The sequence below is a fragment of the Sminthopsis crassicaudata genome, chromosome 1, assembly GCF_048593235.1.
Source record: "Sminthopsis crassicaudata isolate SCR6 chromosome 1, ASM4859323v1, whole genome shotgun sequence".
NCBI lineage: Eukaryota > Metazoa > Chordata > Mammalia > Dasyuromorphia > Dasyuridae > Sminthopsis > Sminthopsis crassicaudata.
Window position 1 is genome coordinate 119,110,596 of NC_133617.1, and position 20,256 is coordinate 119,130,851.

The window sequence follows — 20,256 nt, forward strand, 5'->3', positions numbered from 1 at the left end:
AAATGGTGACAAATGAATAGCACAGATAGTAATTCCTTTTTGAGTTCTGGGGATGAATAACTCACTTTGGGTTGGGATATTTATTCATTGAAGGAGGAGGGGTTTTCTTAGCTGAGTTATGAGGGAAAGGTCAGATATGGATAAAGTAAAGAAGGATAATATTCTGTAGGAACAATATAAGCAAAGGTGCAGAGCTAAGAAAGTAAAAAACATATTTGATTATCAATGTTTAGACTAATTGAGCTAGAAAAGAAAGTTTCTGAGTGAGAAATATATTTGGGAAGGTTGGTTGGAACTAGATTTTGGAGGGCCCTGAATCCAAGGCTGAGGAATTTGAATTTTAACCCTGGGGCAATGGAGCACCATTGAAGGCTTTGAGCAAGTCTAGCAGAAATAATATTTTAAGAAGCTTAATCTGGTACTAGTATGTGGGATAGATTGGAGCAGGGACAAACTGGTAATCAAGATTAGCTAGGAGATAATATACACCTTCATATATACTATGTAGTTTACACCAAATACTCAAATATTCAAATTTTAAAATATTATTCCTCTAACAGTGACTATAATTGGCAGTAATTGGACATGAATCCTTCATTAAAATAGCAATTGTAACCAATGCTAAGAAGTTATCTATAAAATCTATTTGCATTACTCCCTATATGACCTTCAAATGCTCAATTTAGATGCCACCACAATATAAAGTGGGAAATTATCAGAAAAGCAAACTGAATTTGCTTTAATCATGATATCTCTCTAGCTGTTCCAACTATTTGGTTTGTGTTTTGGGGGATGGAGGAAGGGAATGTTTTCTTGAAAAAAATATTGATTCTCTGTTATCACTTTTAGATATATATTTGAACACAGAATTTGGGGTTTGGGACAGAAAAGCAATTAAATTTTATAGAATCAAAACAGGTTTTCCTCTCTTCTGACTACTCCCCTCTTTTGTCTCTCCCCCCCACCTAACAACAACCCCCCCCAAAAAAATACATGGTTTATGTATCCAAGTAGAAAGGGCTCACTTCCAAAGAAAGTCTCTGTGTTATTGGGTGGAGAAATGAAAGCTCTAATCCATACCAGGTTACGTCAAGTGGTGTCGAATTTGGCTAGCTGTTCTCACTTCCTGTTGACTCCAAAATTTGAGCTAAAGTTGGCATCTTTCAGGAAAAAAAAAATGAAGCTCAGAGACCAGTCTGAGTTAATAATCACTACTCGTCTTGTTCGGGCTGACCACTTTCCAAGAGATTAAATGAGCAGATCAGGTTAGTGAGTCAGCTTTTTCAAGGGCTAGCCAGCAGCAAGCAGGCGGCCCTAATGGTCTGAATGGTATGGTGTGAGTAGGATCTGCTTCTCCAGGTCTGATCCAGGGTGGTTTCTTCAGGATAGTTTCCCTTTGGAGGCCTTCTCAATTGGTGCAAGATGATAGAGTGCATTGTCTGTTGGAGGTGGGCCATCTCCATGTAGGTCTTCAGAGGAAGAGGGCCACAGGAATGCCATCTTTCATCAGTCAGTGTCACTTTTTAGAGCCAGTTGGGTGTGGTCCGGTGAAGCAGTCTGCAGTTTGAAAGGAGAAATATGTGGAGTAGGAAACATTAATTTTTTTTTTCTTTTTGGCTAAACTGTCAGTCGATACAGTATTCCCTTGTTTACTGCAGTAACTACTGAAAAGTGCCTGAAATAGATTTCATCATCTTAGAGCAGTAAATTCACTCTGTTGTGTCAGTTACTTATTAGGGGATCTTTGCTTCTTTCATTGGGATGTCCACAGTTCCCATTAAAAAGGCAGCACGGAGTCAGTGGTGGAAATTGGGGGGGGCATGTTGGAGGGACACTTGGGAATGCAGTTCCAGGAACTTCCAGTCTCATATGCAAATCAGATTAAACTGTACTACAGCCAGGGTTCTCAGGGTAAATAATTATCATTCAATCTCTTTTCTTAGGCTAGTCTATCATGGGATAAAGGAGATTTAAGTTCAGTTTATAACTTAGTCACTGACCTGATTCATTCTGTATAAGACATCTCACTTTTCAATGCCTCAATTTCCCTAAAAATTGAATAAATCTTCTTACTAGATAATCTGTTCAGATTAAAAAAAAAGACTTTGAGCTCTGTATAAAATTGGAGACTTATTCTATTAGAAAAATCATAATGATGTCTTTTGAACTGACGGTGCCACTAAGTCCTTTAGGCAATTTTCATACCTTAAAAAGATCTCTTAGTTATTCCTCACATTAGGGTTGTTTTGATTAGCTAATGTATGATAACTTGACAACTTTAAAATGCAAGAGGTTTTTTTTTGGGGGGGGGGGAGAAATAAAAGAAGCCCTCTGGCAAGCAATTTTGTCTTTTGATTTTATCCTGATTATTTCTCAGGCATAGAGAGCTGAAGGTGAACTTGAAGGAGATTTGTTCAAAAACCACAAGCCCATTTTCCTAAACACGGGCACTTCAATCGTTTCTGAAAAGTATGTATGAGCATGTGCAGACCAGTAAGTGAACATGCAAATGGCTGCTTTCCCAGGATACACAGGATCTGCTTTATCTGTGCAGATGTGTGGAGGGGGTGCCTGCAGAGATTATCCATGATCTATTTTTAGACAAACACTTAGGGACTTAACATGAGCACACAGACTTGTTAGGGAGTGGGGAAAGAATGGACAACAAATGATTCACTATTGAATCCATAAGAAAGATAAGGTGAATGAAGAGAATCTGAAAATCATAAAGTGCTAATCCAGCCAAAAAATGCTACTTGCCCAGTCTTTTCTTCACTTATGCTAATACCCAGAAAGAACAGAGGACCATAGGGAGAGCAGATGGTTTGATGTGTTAGGTAGAAATGCACAGAGCTGAAGCAGTACATTATTTAAATTCATTATCTGGATATTTATGATTGACAAGAAGATACAGAAGATTGAAGAGAGGTCAACCTCTAAGAACCATCTATAGGATTTCAGAATTATAGGTCTCTATATAGGAAGGACCTTGGAGATTGTCCACTTTATTCTGCAGATGAGGAAATTGAATCCTAGCAAGTTTTGTATCTTTGAAAGTACTAAAATAAATAAAGCATCATAGATCAGTAAAGGGCACCTAGGTGATATAGTAGATAGAATGCTGGAGCCTAGAGTTAAGAGATTTTTCTTCCTGAGTTCAAACTGACCACAGATACTTATTAGACTTTGGACAAGCCATATAACTCTGCCTCAGTTTCCTCATTCATAAAATGACAAAAGAAAGGCAAACCATTCCAGTATCTTTACCAAGAACTTCCAAAAGGGGTCACTAAGATTCTGATACTACTGAAATTATTTAGTAATAACAAAGAATGAGTAAAGTCAGCAAACAAAAGCTTTAGGCTGTCAAGTTTCCAAGACAATAGGACTGTAGATTAGTGGAATTGGTATCTTCTATCTCCTATCTTCTCCTCCTTCCCTATCCCACCTTCCATTTTACAAATGAGGAATCTAAGATTCCAAGAGGATAATGAGTTGACCTGCATTTCCCAGGTAATAAATAGCAAATCCAAAATTAGAGCACAAGTCTAAGAATCAGGTGTGTATTTCCTCCCCCTCTCACTCAAATTATTATGTTATGCCTTCTTAGGTTTAGAAATAGAATTAGAAGCAACTTCATATGCCTAGGAAACTCCTTTATAAAATACCTGAAAATGATTATCCATGCTTCCTCGATGACCTTTGCTGCATTATGTTCCTGGTTTCATAGATGAATAAGCTAAATTCCATAGATTTTAAGAGGCTTGCTCAAAGTCAAAAAAAAAAAAAAAAAAAAAAAGGGGGGGGGATTGATTTTGAGGAAGGAAGCACTAGAGATGGGAAACATTCAAATTTTATTTTATGACCAGAATTTACAGAGGCAATTTTATTTTTTTCATATAAAAGTGTGTATGTGTGTGTGTGTGTGTGTGTGTGTGTGTGTGTGAGAGAGAGAGAGAGAGAGAGAGAGAGAGAGAGAGAGAGAGAGACAGAGAGACAGAGAGAGAGAGAAAGAGAGAGAGAGAGAGAGAGAGAGAGAGAGAGAGAGAGAGAGTGTGTGTGTGTGTGTGTGTGTGTGTGTGTGTGTGTGTGTGTGTGTGAATCTAAAGTCCTGTTGCAGAACCAGAGAGAAAGAACTGGAGATATTGAATGTTAATGGTCGTATAATGGCCAGCCCTAGGAAGAAAAGAGAGAATGCTTTGCTCTGTTCTTCTAAGAACTTCAAGGACCATCTGTAGGCCAGATGCTGAGGCTTTGTGGAGATAGATTTAGCCCAATGACTATCATACTATGGCTCTCATCCATGTGGGCATGAATGATATTGACTGATCTCCCTCAAAGATTATTAAGAGTGACTTCAGGGGTTCTGGAAACAGGGGGTGAAGGAGACTGGGGTGGTCTCATCAGTTTTCCTAGTGGATGGGGAAAGGTTTCTGCAGTTGACAGATCCACTTCTGTGATAAATTTATATTTTACTTGCCTTGTACAATAAATGTCATATACAGGTGGTGAACAAAATCCTGTGTTTCATAAAGTACTGCTGCTGGAAACTCAGTAACCTTAAGACTTTTGTGGATGCTTGCTGCACTGATCTATAATGTTTTATGTATCTGGTGTTTTCAAAGACTCAAAACTAGGACATTGGTATCTGACTCAATCACAAAATAGCAGTTGGGCTTGTTCCTCCACCATGAATTGCCCTGTGTCCCCCTCCAGCACTTTTCCTGGCTGAAAAGTTCCATGCTGTCTGAACATCTTGCTGTACTTTTTGATCCTTCTTGATTTATAAAGAGGGTAATGGTTTCCCTTAGTACCACTGGCACAGTTATGGGTTCTTTGAAAATGAATTTTTCAAGCAAGGGCCATAGGATAAGCTGGCTCTGAAAATAAAAAAAATGAATGCCAAAAAGCAAACATAACTCTTATAATGGGAGCATAAAACATAAATAAGATCCAAACCACTTATGGGAAGTGTTGGTAAGGGGAGTATTAATTGTACATTTCTCAAATTTTCTATATCTGGGTTCAAAGTTATATGATGATTTAATTATTGTCATGTCTTCATTAATATCTAGAAATGTGATTGAAGTGGACACACTATAAGTAAAAAAAAAAATTAGTCTGAGAGAGGTGGGATGATAGATTGGGGAAGTATGGAAAGTGAAGAGAAAAGTTTCAAGAAAGACCTGGTTGATCTTAACACTTTTTACTACTCTGTTCATCCTAAATATTCTTTCTATGTTGAAATCTTTAAAAAATGGCACCCAGAATAAATCACAATTTTCCAGATGTGTTCTATGTAGGATGATTTCTCTATCACTTTTGTAGTTCTGTATATGATGTCTCTCAAAACAAACTAAAAGTGCATTTTTTTTGGTGCTGCCATATTGTATTATTGACTGCCATTGAGATGATAGTTTTCTAAAATCCAAAGGTCTTTCTATTTGAATTGTTTTTTAAATTATTTTATTTAGACCAAATCCTTATGGATATTGTATAGGAGGACAATTCCTGTGAGGAAATAACCATCCATCCATCGCAACCAATGGCCAAATATTCTTTCACAGGTTAGATTAAGTTAGTTAGCTGAAGCAGGAAGGCAACTTGAGGGAGGGATAAAACATAGCATATACCAGATAAGGCAAATCACTCCTACCACCTTTCCTCAGACTTCAACGGGTATATCCCCCAACCTCTGGGCATAGGAGTACAGAACACTGTTTATTTACTGACTCTCCTCTCCCTCTCAGTACTGTCTACTTCCTGATCTTCCCAATCCAGCCTAGCCTCTGCTTCATTTAGGGAATCACTCCAGTGAAGATCTAACCTAGGAGCTGCTTCTAAGGGTGCTATTTTAGGGTACTGCTTCCCCAGTAACCACAACTATCAAAGATCTAGAAAAGAAAATTCTAACCATTAAAATCCTTGGTTCAGCACTAGAAATGAATATGATTTTAATATTAAAGAAGATGTAGTACTTGTTTTGTTGTTGCATTCTAGGGATATAGGAGACTTTCTATTTGACTTGCAAGTAAAATCTCTTATTTGTATTGCCTTTACCATTAACCTGTGAACTCTTTGAAAGTGTGGACTATTCTGCTTTTTCTCTTTATTTTCTCAGTACTTTATCAGCATAGAGCTTTACACAGAGTTAAGTGTTTAATAAAAGCCTTTTCATTCATTCAATCATTTACACATTTATTCATTCATACATTCCCCATTTTGTACCTATGAAATATAAAAAATAGGAACTACCTTATAAGGTTATTATGAAAATCAAATGAGATTATCTATGTGAAGCACATATTTTAAAGTCCTATACAAATGCTGGCTCTTGCTGATAGATGTTATAATGATTAGAGCACTAGATTTGGAATCAGATCTATATTTTAATTTTGCCTCAAAGACTGGCTAGTTGTTTGATAATGAACAAATCACTTAAATTCCCAGTTTGTTTGCTTATCTATAAACAATAGGTACAATAATAGTATCTGGAGCATGATATTATCAAAGTAACCTGGAAAGTCCTCCATAAGCTCAAGCAAAGTCAAATGTACTATGTACATAGTAATAGCAAAGTTGTGGGATGATTATCTGTGAATGACTTTGCTATCAAACAATGATACAAAAAATACTCTCTGAAGGACTTTTGATGAAAAATGCTATCCATATATCTAGAGAAGATTGTGTCTGACTGCATACACTTTTTTTGAGGGATTTTTTTGGGGGCAGGGAGAAATCTATGTCTTCTTTTCAACATAACTTTTAAGGAAATGTTTTACATAATTTCACATGTGCCTTCTCAAATGGAAGGGGGAGTGTGGGGAGGAAGAGAGAGTCTAGAACTCAAAGTTTTAAGAACACATGTAAAAATAGTTTTACATGTAACTGGGAAAAAAGATTAAAAGAAAAAATATGTCTAAGAATGGAGATCAAATAAGATTACACATATAAAGTGCTTTGGAAACCTTAAAAGCCTACATAAATTCTAGTTATTTTTATTATTAATATGCTGAGTTTTTAAATCCAAAAATAATATTTTGGGCAGCTAGGTGGCATGGTGGATTGAACCACTGGCTGGGGAATCAGAAAGACTCATCTTTGTGAGTTTATATTAAATACTCACTAGCTAAGTGATCCTGGGAAGTCACCTAACCCTGTTTGCTCCAATTTCTTTATCTGGAAAATGAACTGGAGAAAGAAATGGTAAACTATTCCAGTATCTCTATCAAGGAAACTCTAAATGGAGTTGTGAAGAGTCAAACACAATTGAAAAATGACAGAACAATAACATTTTCTTTGTGTAGTATGCCTGGAATCAGGAAGATTCATCTTCCTGAGTTCAAATCTAGACTCAGATACTTACTAGCTGTGTGACCCTGAGCAAGTCATTTAACCTTATTTATCTCAGTTACTTGTTCACTATAAAGTGAAAAAAAAAATTGGCAAACTACATTAGTATTTGCCAACAAAGCCCCAAATGGAGTCACAAAGAATCTGACACAATAATATCATTTTAAATTTATCCCAATTAACTTTTTTTTTTAAGTTAGATTAAATATTCTTGCTAATTGTACTGTCTAAAAAGTTAGTTATCCTAGCCAGTTCAATTTCTGATTTCATAAATTTGTTTTCACCTAATGATTCAATATAATTCAATAGATCTATAATCTCCTAAAGATTATATATGTATGTAAATGGACATCTATATATACACATACCCCCTGCCACATATATCAGTACAGAGAGTAAGCCATATTGTTCTCTCATCATGTTCTCTCATTATTCTTCCTTTGTTCTTTCATAAATTCTCCATAGAATATTCTCTACCTAAAGTGTTAGAGGATTTCCTTTGGTCTTTTTACCTTTTTAACCTTTTACCTTTACTTAGTACCAGTGTAGCACTTAGACTTGATGAATTAAAGATTGATGACTACATGATGAGTTTTATTTATCAATCTCAACACTTGACTGGCTCACCATCTTCCCTCTCTTATCTGAATCTCTCACATCTGACTCCTTCACTAATCAAGCTCCCCATCTTATCTGATTACTTCTCATCTTGATTTATTACACCAGCCTCCTAATTGGTCTCCCTGCCTCAAATCTCTCACCAATCCAGTACATCTTACACAGTGATGCCAATATGATTTTCCTTAATTTTAGATTCAGCCATGTGCCTCCCATGCCAATTCCAGTGGCTTTCTATTGCTCTAGAATAAAATGCAAATTCCTTTTGTATTTAGTTTGTAAAGTCCTTCACAACATGATGCCAAATTATCTTTTGACTGTGTCTGGACATTGTTCTCCTTTCTTCATACTCTAAGATCTAACCCAATTGACTTTCTCTCTATTCCACATATATGACACTGCAGCTTCCCTTTTGATTTTGTTGCACTGGCCATCTGCAAGTCTAGAATGCATTTCTTCTTTAAACTCCCTCATAAAGAGGAAGCAGTTAGCAGATTGGATCATAAGTCAGAATCCTACTATATGGTGTTTACAGGAAACACACCTGAAACAGGGTGATACATTCAAACTAAAAGTAAAAGGGTGGAGCAGAATCTACTATGCTTCAGGCAAAGCCAAAAAAGCAGGGGTAGCCATCCTCATCTCAGATCAAGCAAAAACAAAAATTGATCTAAATAAAAGAGATAAGGAAGGCCATTATATCCTGCTAAAGGGTAGCATCAATAATGAAGCAGTATCAATATTAAACATATACGCACCAAGTGGTGCAGCATCTAAATTCTTAAAAGAGAAATTAAGAGAGCTGCAAGAAGAAATAGACAGCAAAACTATAATAGTGGGAGATCTCAACCTTGCACTCTCAGAATTAGATAAATCAAACCACAAAATAAATAAGAAAGAAGTCAAAGAGGTAAATAGAATACTAGAAAAGTTTGATATGATAGATCTTTGGCGAAAGCTAAATGGAGACAGAAAAGAGTATACTTTCTTCTCAGCAGTTCATGGAACCTATACAAAAATTGACCATATATTAGGACATAAAAACCTCAAAATCAAATGCAGTAAGGCAGAAATAGTAAATGCATCCTTTTAAGACCACAATGCAATTAAAATTACATTTAATAAAAAGCCAGGCGAAAATAGACCAAAAAAATAAATGGAAACTAAATAATCTTATACTAAAGAATGATTGGGTAAAACAGCAAATCATAGACATAATTAATAACTTCACCCAAGAAAATGACAATAATGAGACATCATACCAAAATGTGTGGGATATAGCCAAAGCAGTAATAAGAGGAGGCTTTATATCTCTACAAGCCTACTTGCATAAAATAGAGAAAGAGAGGGCCAACGAATTGGGCTTACAACTATAATTGCTAGAAAAGGAACAAATTAAAAACCCCCAGACAAACACAAAACTTGAAATTCTAAAATTAAAAGGTGAGATTAATAAAATTGAAAGTAAAAAAAAAAACTATTGAATTAATTAATAAAACTAAAAGTTGGTTCTATGAAAAAACCAACAAAATAGACAAACCCTTAGTAAACCTGATTAAAAAAAAGAAAGATAAAAAGCAAATTGTTAGTCTTGAAAATGAAAAGGGAGAAAATGAAGAGGAAATTAGAACAATAGTTAGGAGCTATTTTGCTCAACTTTATGCCAATCAATTCGATAACTTAAATGAAATGGAAGAATACCTTCAAAAATATAGCTTGCCCAGATTAACAGAGGAAGAAATAAGTAGTTTAAATAGTCCCATCTCAGAAAAAGAAATAGAACAAGCTATTTACCAACTCCCTAAGAAAAAATCCCCAGGACCAGATGGATTTACATATGAATTCTACCAAACATTTAAAGAACAACTAACTCCAATGCTATATAAACTATTTGAAAAAAATAGGGATTGAAGGAGTCCTACCAATTTCCTTTTATGACACAGACATGGTACTTATACCTAAACCAGGTAGATCAAAAACTGAGAAAGAAAACTATAGACAAATTTCCTTAATGAGTATTGATGCTAAAATCTTAAATAAGATATTAGCAAAAAGACTTCAGAAAATCATCCCCACGATAATACACTATGATCAAGTAGGATTTTTACTAGGAATGCAGGGCTGGTTTAATATTAGAAAAACTATTAGTATAATTGACCATATTAATAATCAAATTAATAAAAACCATATGATAATCTCAAAAGATGCAGAAAAAGCATTTGATAAAATCCAATATCCATTCCTACTAAAAACACTTGAGAGTATAGGAATAAATGGACTATTCCTTAAAATAATAACAAGCATATATTTTAAAACCGTCAGTAAACACCATATGTAATGGCGATAAAACTAGAACTTTTCCCTGTAAGATCAGGAGTGATAGAATCCCTCTCATTCTCTTAAATGAAACTCCACCTTCATACTCTACATGAAGCCTTTCCAGATTCCTCCCTGAGTTTCCTCCTTCCCAAGCTATTTTTGTGTATGTTTGCATTTATTTATTCTATATTTATGTCATACATTTCCATATATGCTTGTTTTCTTCCTCTTATTAGAATATAAGCTCTTTGTAAGCAGGTATTATTTCCTTCTTTGTAACCCCAGTACTTACCAAGTGCTTGGCTCAGACTAGATATTAAATAGATACACATTGATTCCTTATATATTACTCAATGATATGTTTATGTTCATTTTTTCACAGTTATCACTGGAAATTAATAATGGCCTGCTTATTCCTCTTATGTTTCTACATTGTCATCTGTGTTACCCACAATACTGATTCTTTGGATCAAAGATTGGATTGAAACTGTGATGCTCTGGGATTTATAGCTACATTTCTATTTTCTTTTAAGCTCTAAACCATGAGATTTGGGAGCCTGGAATCTCTTGAAATTCTTAAAAGTACTGCATCTATTTCTTTTCTTTCTTTTTGTTTTATTTTATTTTTTAAAATTTAAATATAAAATAAGAAAAAAAAACCAAAACATTGTCATGTGGATAGCAGAATATAAAGGAGGATTCAAAATATAAAGCAATAAATTTCAATTTCCAGAAAGCCTAAATAATAAATACTACATATTGTGTTCAGAACATTCCATTTTTCTTTGCTTCCTTGTAGTTTTTGCTTTGTTCATTGATGTGCACTTTTTACTATATTTTTCCCCATTCCCTGAAATCTATTATCAAGCATATACATATGTATGTATACGTGTATATATGTAATATGTAATATTTACACATACATAATACATGCAAATATAATCTGAATATATAATGTTGACACACATACATAGTTATTTATAATATCTATTCACAAAATTATTTATAATCATATATATTCATATGTGTATATGCAAGACCATAATATGCTTATTTTCACTTGGCCTTTGTTTCTCTGAATGTAGATAGTATCTTCCTTCATAAGTTCAAATCTTTCCATATTTTTCTAAATCCACCAGTTCATCACTTCATATACCATCACAATATTCCAACATTATCCTATTTAGTTTTTTTTAAATAATCTAAAATAATATTGATTAATATGGCTGACATATAGTGTAGTTTCCTTATTTTTCTCTTTTGATTAAATTTTTTAAACTTTTTGTCATGATTATTTTGCCTGCCTTTTTTACATAATGAGTTCTACTCCTGACCTTTATTTTATTTGTATGCATCTCTCATTTTTATAACATTTCCTGAAAAGCAAACTATTATTGCATCAAAATTTTAAATTTATTATCTGTTTCCATTTTATGGGCGAATTCATCTAATTCACATTCTCAACTATGATTACTTCTTGCTCCTTTTCTTCTTTCCTATTTTCCTTAGTATCCTTACTATCCATTATTCCTGCCTCTATCCTTTCTTACGCCTTTGTTTTATTTCAACCTTGTACTCTATTATTTCTGAGTCCTTTAATTTATTTGTATCCATTACCTCCTTCCTATTCCTTTGCTTATCTCCTCCCCCACCTTATCCCTTTGCCCTCTTAATTCTTTCTGAATTTAGGTGAGTTTTATAGTCTTCTAGATATATATGCTGTTTCCTCTTTAATCCATTCCTGATGAGAATAAGGTTTTAGCGTTACTTTCCCCTTTACTAGTTTCTTTTGTATCTATTTTTTTTCTTTTTTGTCCTCTATAGGAGATACTTGCTCCTTTTTATTTGTCTATACACAGATATACATGTATATGTATGTATATGTACATGTTTTTGTGTACATATACATATATAGTTATATATATATATTATATACATACATACATATATAGAAACAGAGATAGAAAAAAAGAGAGAGACATAGAAAGGCACATAGAGACAAAGAGAGAGACAGACATTCAGACAGAGAAAGACAGAGAGAGAGAGAGAGATGAATCACCTCATCATACTCAGCTCAATGTCCCAGCTTTTATTTCAAACTACCCAATAAAAATTTCAGTCATGAAAAAAAAAAAACACCTGATAATATTTTCATATATAAGAACCAGGTCCTTAATGTTTTCCTGGATTTTATATGTTAATTTTCCCCTTAAGTTCTGCTGTTTCTGTCACAAATATCTGAAAATCTTTCAGTTTGTTAAATGACCATTTTTCCCCTATTCAGGATTATATTTAACTTTGTAGATCCACATTTAAATTGCTTTTTTTATTGTTTCTAATATTTTCTTTTTAACCTGTTAGCTTTGAATTTTGGCTAAAATATTCTTGTACGTTTTCCTTCCGGGTTCTCCTTCAGGTGGTGATTGGTGGATTTTTTTTCTCTATTTCTATTTTGCCTTCATGTTCTACAACTTCAGGCAATTTTCCTTAATAATTTATTGTAAAATTGTGTCAAGAGTCTTTTCCAATTTTCCATCACAGTCTGGCTCACTTCTTCCTTCTATTCATTTCTGAGGCTAACTCATTGTTTCCTTTCAGAAATTACCAGAAATCTAACTATAGAGAAGGTATAGTGCAGAAGAAAGAATAATTGGCTGTAGGGTTAGAGGACCTGAGTTCATTTCCTAATTTTGTATCTGTGACCTTGGGAAGCCTTGTAATATCTCTAAATTTCCATTTCTACATCTGTAAAATGTAAAGGTTATACTTTATGATTGTCCAAATCTGTGATGCAATGATCCAATGAAATCAAAGGATTGGTGACTCAACCACATCTATTCAGTGATTTGTCTGTCAGTGCTTTACAATTGTTTCACCTTTCACATGAATTTCCTTGAGATGTTTATATATATATATATATACATATATATACATATAATAGTTGCTCTTATTGAGAATCAAAATAAATATAAAATGTGATAAACTATTTACAATTTATTTTTCCATTTTACACATACTTGCTGCCTACTCATTTCATGAATTAGTGATCTTAGTACAAGGAAATTTGGTTGGCATTCATATAAAATTTTCTACAGAATTATTGTATTTTTATTGCCCCCAACCCATTAAAAAGTTTGTGAAGTTAACCACTTGTAATATTCTGCTATATTATCCTGTCATGTTTCTACACATAGGTTCTAAGTCCTTTTACTTCCATGTCTTTCCTCTTGTCAAGAGACCTTGGCTTTACTGGCTTGGTGGTTTGGTTTCTATAGTGCTTCTACCTCCTTATTATAGTTACTGTATTAAATCATTTAATCTTTCTTAAGGAATTATCTTCATAATGTCTCATTTTTCAAAGTTGATCCTTCTTTTGACTAGAGCCAATAAAAGCTATTGCTCTTTTTCAGTGTCTCCTTATGTTTAACATTTCTTTTAATTTAATGTCATATTCATTTTTACTGTAGTCAATAATATGACTATACAAAGACAGTTGGTTCTAATATCATTATTAAGAATAAGTTATTTTGTAAAATATTTCTTAAAATATAATCAATTTCATTCTTTAAAATAGTGTTGTTCAATGCTCACCATGTTCAATGTGATTTCTGATTCTCACCTGGAAGATAGTAATCATAATATGAAGGAATAAGATTTATCAATTCTTTGTAAGAAGTCTTTGGTTTCATTTGTTTATCAAATTTGAGCTAATATTCCAGCATACTTTTTTTCTTCCATTTTTTTCTGTATCTATCTTCATTGTAACTGAGTATAAAAATATGTATTAACTTGACTTACAGAAAGAATCTTAACACATTTTTGTGGAAATTTTTTTACCTTTATACCCTTTGCAACAAATGTTGGTATGTTAGTTGCAATTATCTTCATTGTGGTCTTTTTATTTATGTTCAATATAAATATTGCATGATAAAATGATAAAGTGCTAAATAAAATGTACTCAAAAAGTGCTCAATAACATAAAATGTTGTTGCCTTTAGGCATATGATGAAACAACCATTTGGTTTTCCTCTCCAAAGGGAATTTATAAAACATCTTTCCCTTTAGCATCAATTTCTGTGCTTTTTTTGGTTTTATTTATTTAGATAATATCTATAATAAAGTGATTCAATTATTCCAGTAGCATATTAATATGCTGGCTATTGGATGAAGATCTCATAATGGTTAAAATAGTATTTGTAGATCAGGGGTTCTTAACTTACAGATAAACTTAAGTTACTTATAGTATTATGAAACCTATGGACCTCTTCTTAGAATAATGTTTTTAAATGTATAAAATAAAATATATACAATTATCAAAAAAACAAAGATTAGTGAAAATAAAGGATTAATATTTTTCTCCAAATCCTAATACAACCTATCCATAGGACTTCAGATAAATACCCTTTGAAACACAAATGTTCTAAAAATATTGTTATTCTTATCGTCATTTATGAAGCAAAACTGCTTATAATCTTCCTTCTTCTGTAGTATAGCATTTCTCTTAGAATCCAATAAAGTTCATTTGAAATCTATACTAATTCTGACTTCTTTGGAGAAGATAGACAAGTTATCCTTAGGAGACAAAATAAACTTTGACTTGAATGCTGCAAAGAGTTGGGGTTATATTGGACTAAATAAGGAAGAGTATAATAGAACCTTGGCCAGGGTTTCTTATGCCGGACATTTCAAGAAAAAGATAAAAACATTAGCTGAGTATCAGCTATTCCTATTTGTTTGAATTAATGTGGGGAAATTGGCAAAGGACAACTAGGGTGAGGAAAGAAGTAGGAGAGGAACAGAGGAAGGAAAGGAGGGAAAGTCAGAGAGATAAATACAGAGACAGAGTCAGAGATTGATCATCCAAATTATTGATAAAAAATGTAAAGTAATATAGCCAGCAAACATTTTGTTAGACATTTTTTTATGAACCAGAAAAGTGTGGGTCTTTGGGACACTCTTTTTTAATTTAAATTGAAATGGCTACATGTAGTTATTAATGATTATTCTTTCAAAGATATCATTCAACCAACTCTGACTCCTTTCCTCACTGTTATTTAATGTTTTCCTATTTGTTCATGATGATAGAATAAGAGAGTTTGTCAAAAATCTTTGCAAAAAAACTGTTTTACTGATCTCAATTGCTCAGCATTCCTCTAATCTGCAAGTATGTAAATCCATCAAGAAACAACAACAAAAAAAGAATGAAGTTGGTGTCCCATGACTGTTTCTTGATGATGATGATGATAATGATGATGATGATGATGATGTTATTTTTTTTCTTGGTTTCTTTTTCTAGATGACTAACCATTTAAAAGATAATATATCCTAGAATTTTCCAAGAAATGTAAGTGAAGTTCATTGCTCTATTAACACTCCATTTTCTTCCTTTTTTGAAATTTGAGAAACACTTGACATTCTCTACTCGTGATATCTCTCCTGTTCTTCCCAATCCTTCAAAGATCACTGACAGGAGCTGCTCATCAATCTTATATGTCAAGTTCTTCAGCATGTGGAGATGTAGCTTGTTTATCTGGTCTAGATAACATGAATTTATTAAGGGCTTCTGGGAGTTCTCTTGCTAGATTGACACATATCTTTGGTTTCAACTCTCTATTAACTATTTTTTGTTCTGTCCTTTCTAACCCTGAGATCATCTAGTCTTCCCATCAGAGAAAACAGAAGTAAAAGGAGAACTAGGTAGTTCTTCCTTTACTTTTTTAAATCTTTGTCATTATCAACTCCAATCTTAGTAGTAATTCTTTCCCTTTTTTTTTTTTTTTTTGATTCTCTCCTTTTCCCCAGAGTAGGCAAACATGTCCCTTTTTCATTGTTAATGTCAATCAGATTTGGCTTATGCTGGATTTTAGCATCCTTGATATTGTTCTTAAATCATGAAATATCTTTATATTCATCATCCAATCATCCATGTCTTGACCTTGCATATGTCTTTATTATCCCATGTTAACTCATGAGTTCCTTATACATTCACGTTTGTCTTTTTAAGTAGCTTTCTACTTCTTATTATAGTTTTTTTTTCAAATTGTGGGTTTAGAATTTCTTTCTCTAGAATTTTCCATCTTTCCTGGGTTAGAATTTGTCTATGATATCCTACCCCTATGATATCTTCTCTCTCTCTCTCTCTCTCTCTCTCTCTCTCTCTCTCTCTATATATATATATATATATATATATATATATATATATGTGTGTGTGTGTGTGTGTGTGTGTGTGTGTGTGTACTTAGTTGTCCAGTTATCCTCAGATTTGGAAGAGGATTTAAACCCATGCAAGTTGAAGAGGTAATTAAGAGAGACTATAGAATATCTTGTGAAATCTTCCCAAAACTCATCTATTTCCTCCTTGGTTTACAGGTATGCTATGATAATATAACTTATGTTACTTCTAAGAAACGAGCCTATACTATGAGTAAATTTTTTTTTGCCTTCCATATTTTCTGGAAGCAAAACCTTTAGTCTATATTCTTTCTACTTATTGACTCATGGTTTTTTTGGTAGTGGCTCTTGGGTTCAATTCCTTTAATGAACTCTGACCTCAACCTATGATCAGTTTTTTTTTCCCTAAGCAATTGGGATTGAGTGACTTGCCCAGGATCACACAGGTAGGAAGTGTCAAGTGTCATGATCAGTTTTTATTTCTTTACATTGACCTTTATTGGCAAGCCTTAAATTTCTTTAGTCCTTTCTTTCTTTCGGCAATTAGGATTAAGTGAGTTGCTCAGGGTTACACAGTTGGTAAGTTTAAAATATCTGAGGTTAGATTTTAACTCAGGTCCTCCCAACTCTGCCACCTGGAAATCCTGGACCATGCTTTACCTTCTTATGTATACTATTAACAAGAGACTTTGTCTCCTGGACCATAGCAAATGACTGATTTGAGAAGACTGAAATTATTTGACACTATCTCTTCAGATATTGATTTAAATATGCTCTAATTAGAAAATCTCCATACTGAGAGGATCCTACTGGAATAGAACAAGGATACATGCTCATAGCTTCATAAGGTTGTCTAAGTGATGAGACAATCTTAGTATATAACCTTCAGCATTCTTCTACAAACCTTCATTCAGGGAGAGGACTTCTATGCTTTTATATCTAACAGACATCCTTTCTCTTCCTTGTGTGATCCTATTAGCTACATTCAGTCAGTTGACAGAAATGCATAGCAAATATTTACTTTCCCTTTTATTATTTAGCAATGCATACAAAAGTCCAAGTTATTAATTCTAACATGGACCTTCTTAAATGACTTCTCTCCATTGGCAATTTCTACCACTTAGGTTCAGCTCATTTAAATGCCAGAAGGAGAGCCTAATCTTTGAAAAACATTTTGTATACCATTTAGCTTGGTATTTAAAAACATATTGGCCAGGAATATCTATGAAGAGGAAATTAAAAGTTATTCTGTGATGTATCAAACTTATATTTTAGGTGATAAATGAAGGCTCACTTATTGAAGTCTCTGGGAAAAAGTTATAATAGATGAGCTGAAGACAACTGTGAACTTGTCTGCTAATTTTAATTTTATAATATGAGTATTGAATTAAATCTCATGAAGACTTGAGGATGTATTGGAGTAGAATTCATCAATTAAAAAACTATTCATCCTTAAAAAACTATTTTTGAAGGGTCAAATTATGAACTGTGAATATGTTTTCTTTTCACTTACCAGAAAAAAACTGACCACAATGGAACAGGACTTGAGATGATGCCATTTGAAGAGTGGATGAAGGAATTAAGAATATCTAATTGAAGGCAAGCTCCTTGAGGTCAGGGATGATCTTTCTTTTGTATTTATATCCCCAGTGCCTAGCACAGTGCCTAACTCATAGTGTGGTCTTAACAGGTGATTAATTGAGGTTTAGTCTAGTGAAGAAAAGTTATAGGAGGACATAAGTATTTTCTTTAAGTATTTGAGAGACTGCCATATGGAAGAGTAAGTAAATTGATTTTTGCTTAGATCCAGATGACAGAACTAAGAATCTTGGGTAGAAGTTTCAGCAATACATATTTTGACTTGATAAAAGTTAAGCATCCCTCTAATTTAAAAATGTCTAGAAATATAATGGTCTCCCCCAGGAAACTGTGTGTTCCCTTTCACTCTAGGTCTTTAGGCCAAAGTTGGGTGAACATTTGTTGGGGATCCTGTCTAGGAGATTTATACTTCAGGAGGCTTTGGACTAGATGTTCTCTGAGGTCACGCCTGATTCTGAAGTCCTGAAATTTGAAGAAAACAGGATGCGGGAAACATGGGTAGACATCAGTAAATGTGAAAAAAAGTTTGAGGGATTTAGTGGATTGCAAACTTCACAGGAAACAGTGGAATGAGAATGATATGGTAACCAGGAAAGCTATTCCAATCTCAGACTGCTTTCACATCTAGAGAGTGGAAAGTTAGAGGCCTGCTGTCTTCTCTCTCAGTCAGAACATATTTGGAATGTATTGTTCAGTTTTGGAAGTCATATTTTGGTAGAAATGTTGGCAAACTGGAATACACTTAGAATAATGCAGCTAGGATGGTGAGGGAACTCAAAACCAAGTGAGGAGCTTTTGAATGATGGTAATTCTAGAGAAAAAAGAACTCAGGGGGCACATGATTTTTGTTTTTAAAATTTGCTGTCATAACAGGTTGGTTTTCCTATTTACTGTGGTCTCTATTCAAAACTTTTTCATTCTTCTTCAAGCCTGCCCCTACTCTTTATATTTTACCAAAAACCTTGCCTCTCTTTGTTGAGAACTTCTTTTTCTCCTCTCCTCTTTTCATATTACTGAGACATCCTTTCTCACTGTTTCAATATCCCATGTTTCACGAAGAAGTGGCCCTTTTCCTCTATATGTAGCCTTGCATCACCTCCTTTCTTCTCTAGAAGATATCCTTCAATATTATTCCCATTATTTCATTCATATTTAATCTCTTACTATCTCCCAGATCATTTCTTGCTGCCTACAAATACATTTACATCTTCCCAGCACTTAAAAAACTCATTCAATCCAACCATGCCAGTTCTTTGTCATCTTATATGGAATGGAATAAACATTTTATTAAACAATATGTAAAAGGAATTGAAGCTAAACATTTTATAAATATTCTCTATTTGAGCCTTACAACAACATTGGGAAGTAAATGTTATTATGGTTTTCATTTTATAGTTGAGGAACCTGAGACACACACAGATTAAGTTACTCAGAGTGGTTGGATTTGAATCCAGGTCTTCCTGATTCTAGCCTTAGAACTCCATGGTGTCATCTAGATGTTTCATTTTATAATTCTCCATACTGTTGTGGTTAAATTCCTGGAGAAAATAATCTATGCTAGAGATCTCCAATGCCTCTTTCCTGGTGAGGCTTCTGGCTCATTCAATTGGAACTTCTCTCTCCAAAGTCATTAATCATCTCCTAATTGGCAAACCTAATGGTCTTTTCTTAATTTTCATCCTTGACCACTTTTCTAGTGATCAAGTCAGTAATTTTGGGGTATAGTAAAGAATAAGAATAAACATATATGTAACAGAAAAAAAATTGGTATCAGTGGCCTTGGGTTCAAATTCTAGTTATGTAATTCCAATCCAATGTCACTGTAGACAATTCACTTTATTTGTAAAATATCTCAGTTTCTTTGTTAAAAAGGGAGGAACTAAATAAATAATCCCTTAAATTTTTATTTTTATAGTTTTAATACATGAGCAAACTTGTTGAAAAATAGATCTAGGCAATGTTATATTTTTAGATGGGAATAATGGACCCATTGACAATGATCAGTTGAGATTTAAGGGTTCTTGATGTGGGAACAATGTGAGCAATTCTATATACCATTTATCTGGATGAACCTAATAAAATAAATAAAATATGATGCTCTTGATCTTTGCCCACCCTGCTCTTTGTGAAAGTAGGTTATAAAAAGGAAGTACTTGTGTCAGAATTGATACACTCATACTTAGAGAGTAAAGTACT

General features: G+C 33.6%; 1 long non-coding RNA gene across 1 annotated transcript in view; it reads left to right on the forward strand.

Annotated features, from left to right (window-relative positions):
• Nucleotides 1–18,068, forward strand: part of LOC141552868 (uncharacterized) — a 58,320-nt gene extending 40,252 nt beyond the window's left edge. The window contains exon 3 of the long non-coding RNA XR_012485252.1: nt 17,978–18,068. This is a non-coding gene — a long non-coding RNA (uncharacterized LOC141552868). The remainder of the gene's footprint in view (nt 1–17,977) is intronic.
• The last annotated feature ends 2,188 nt before the right edge of the window (nt 18,069–20,256 follow it).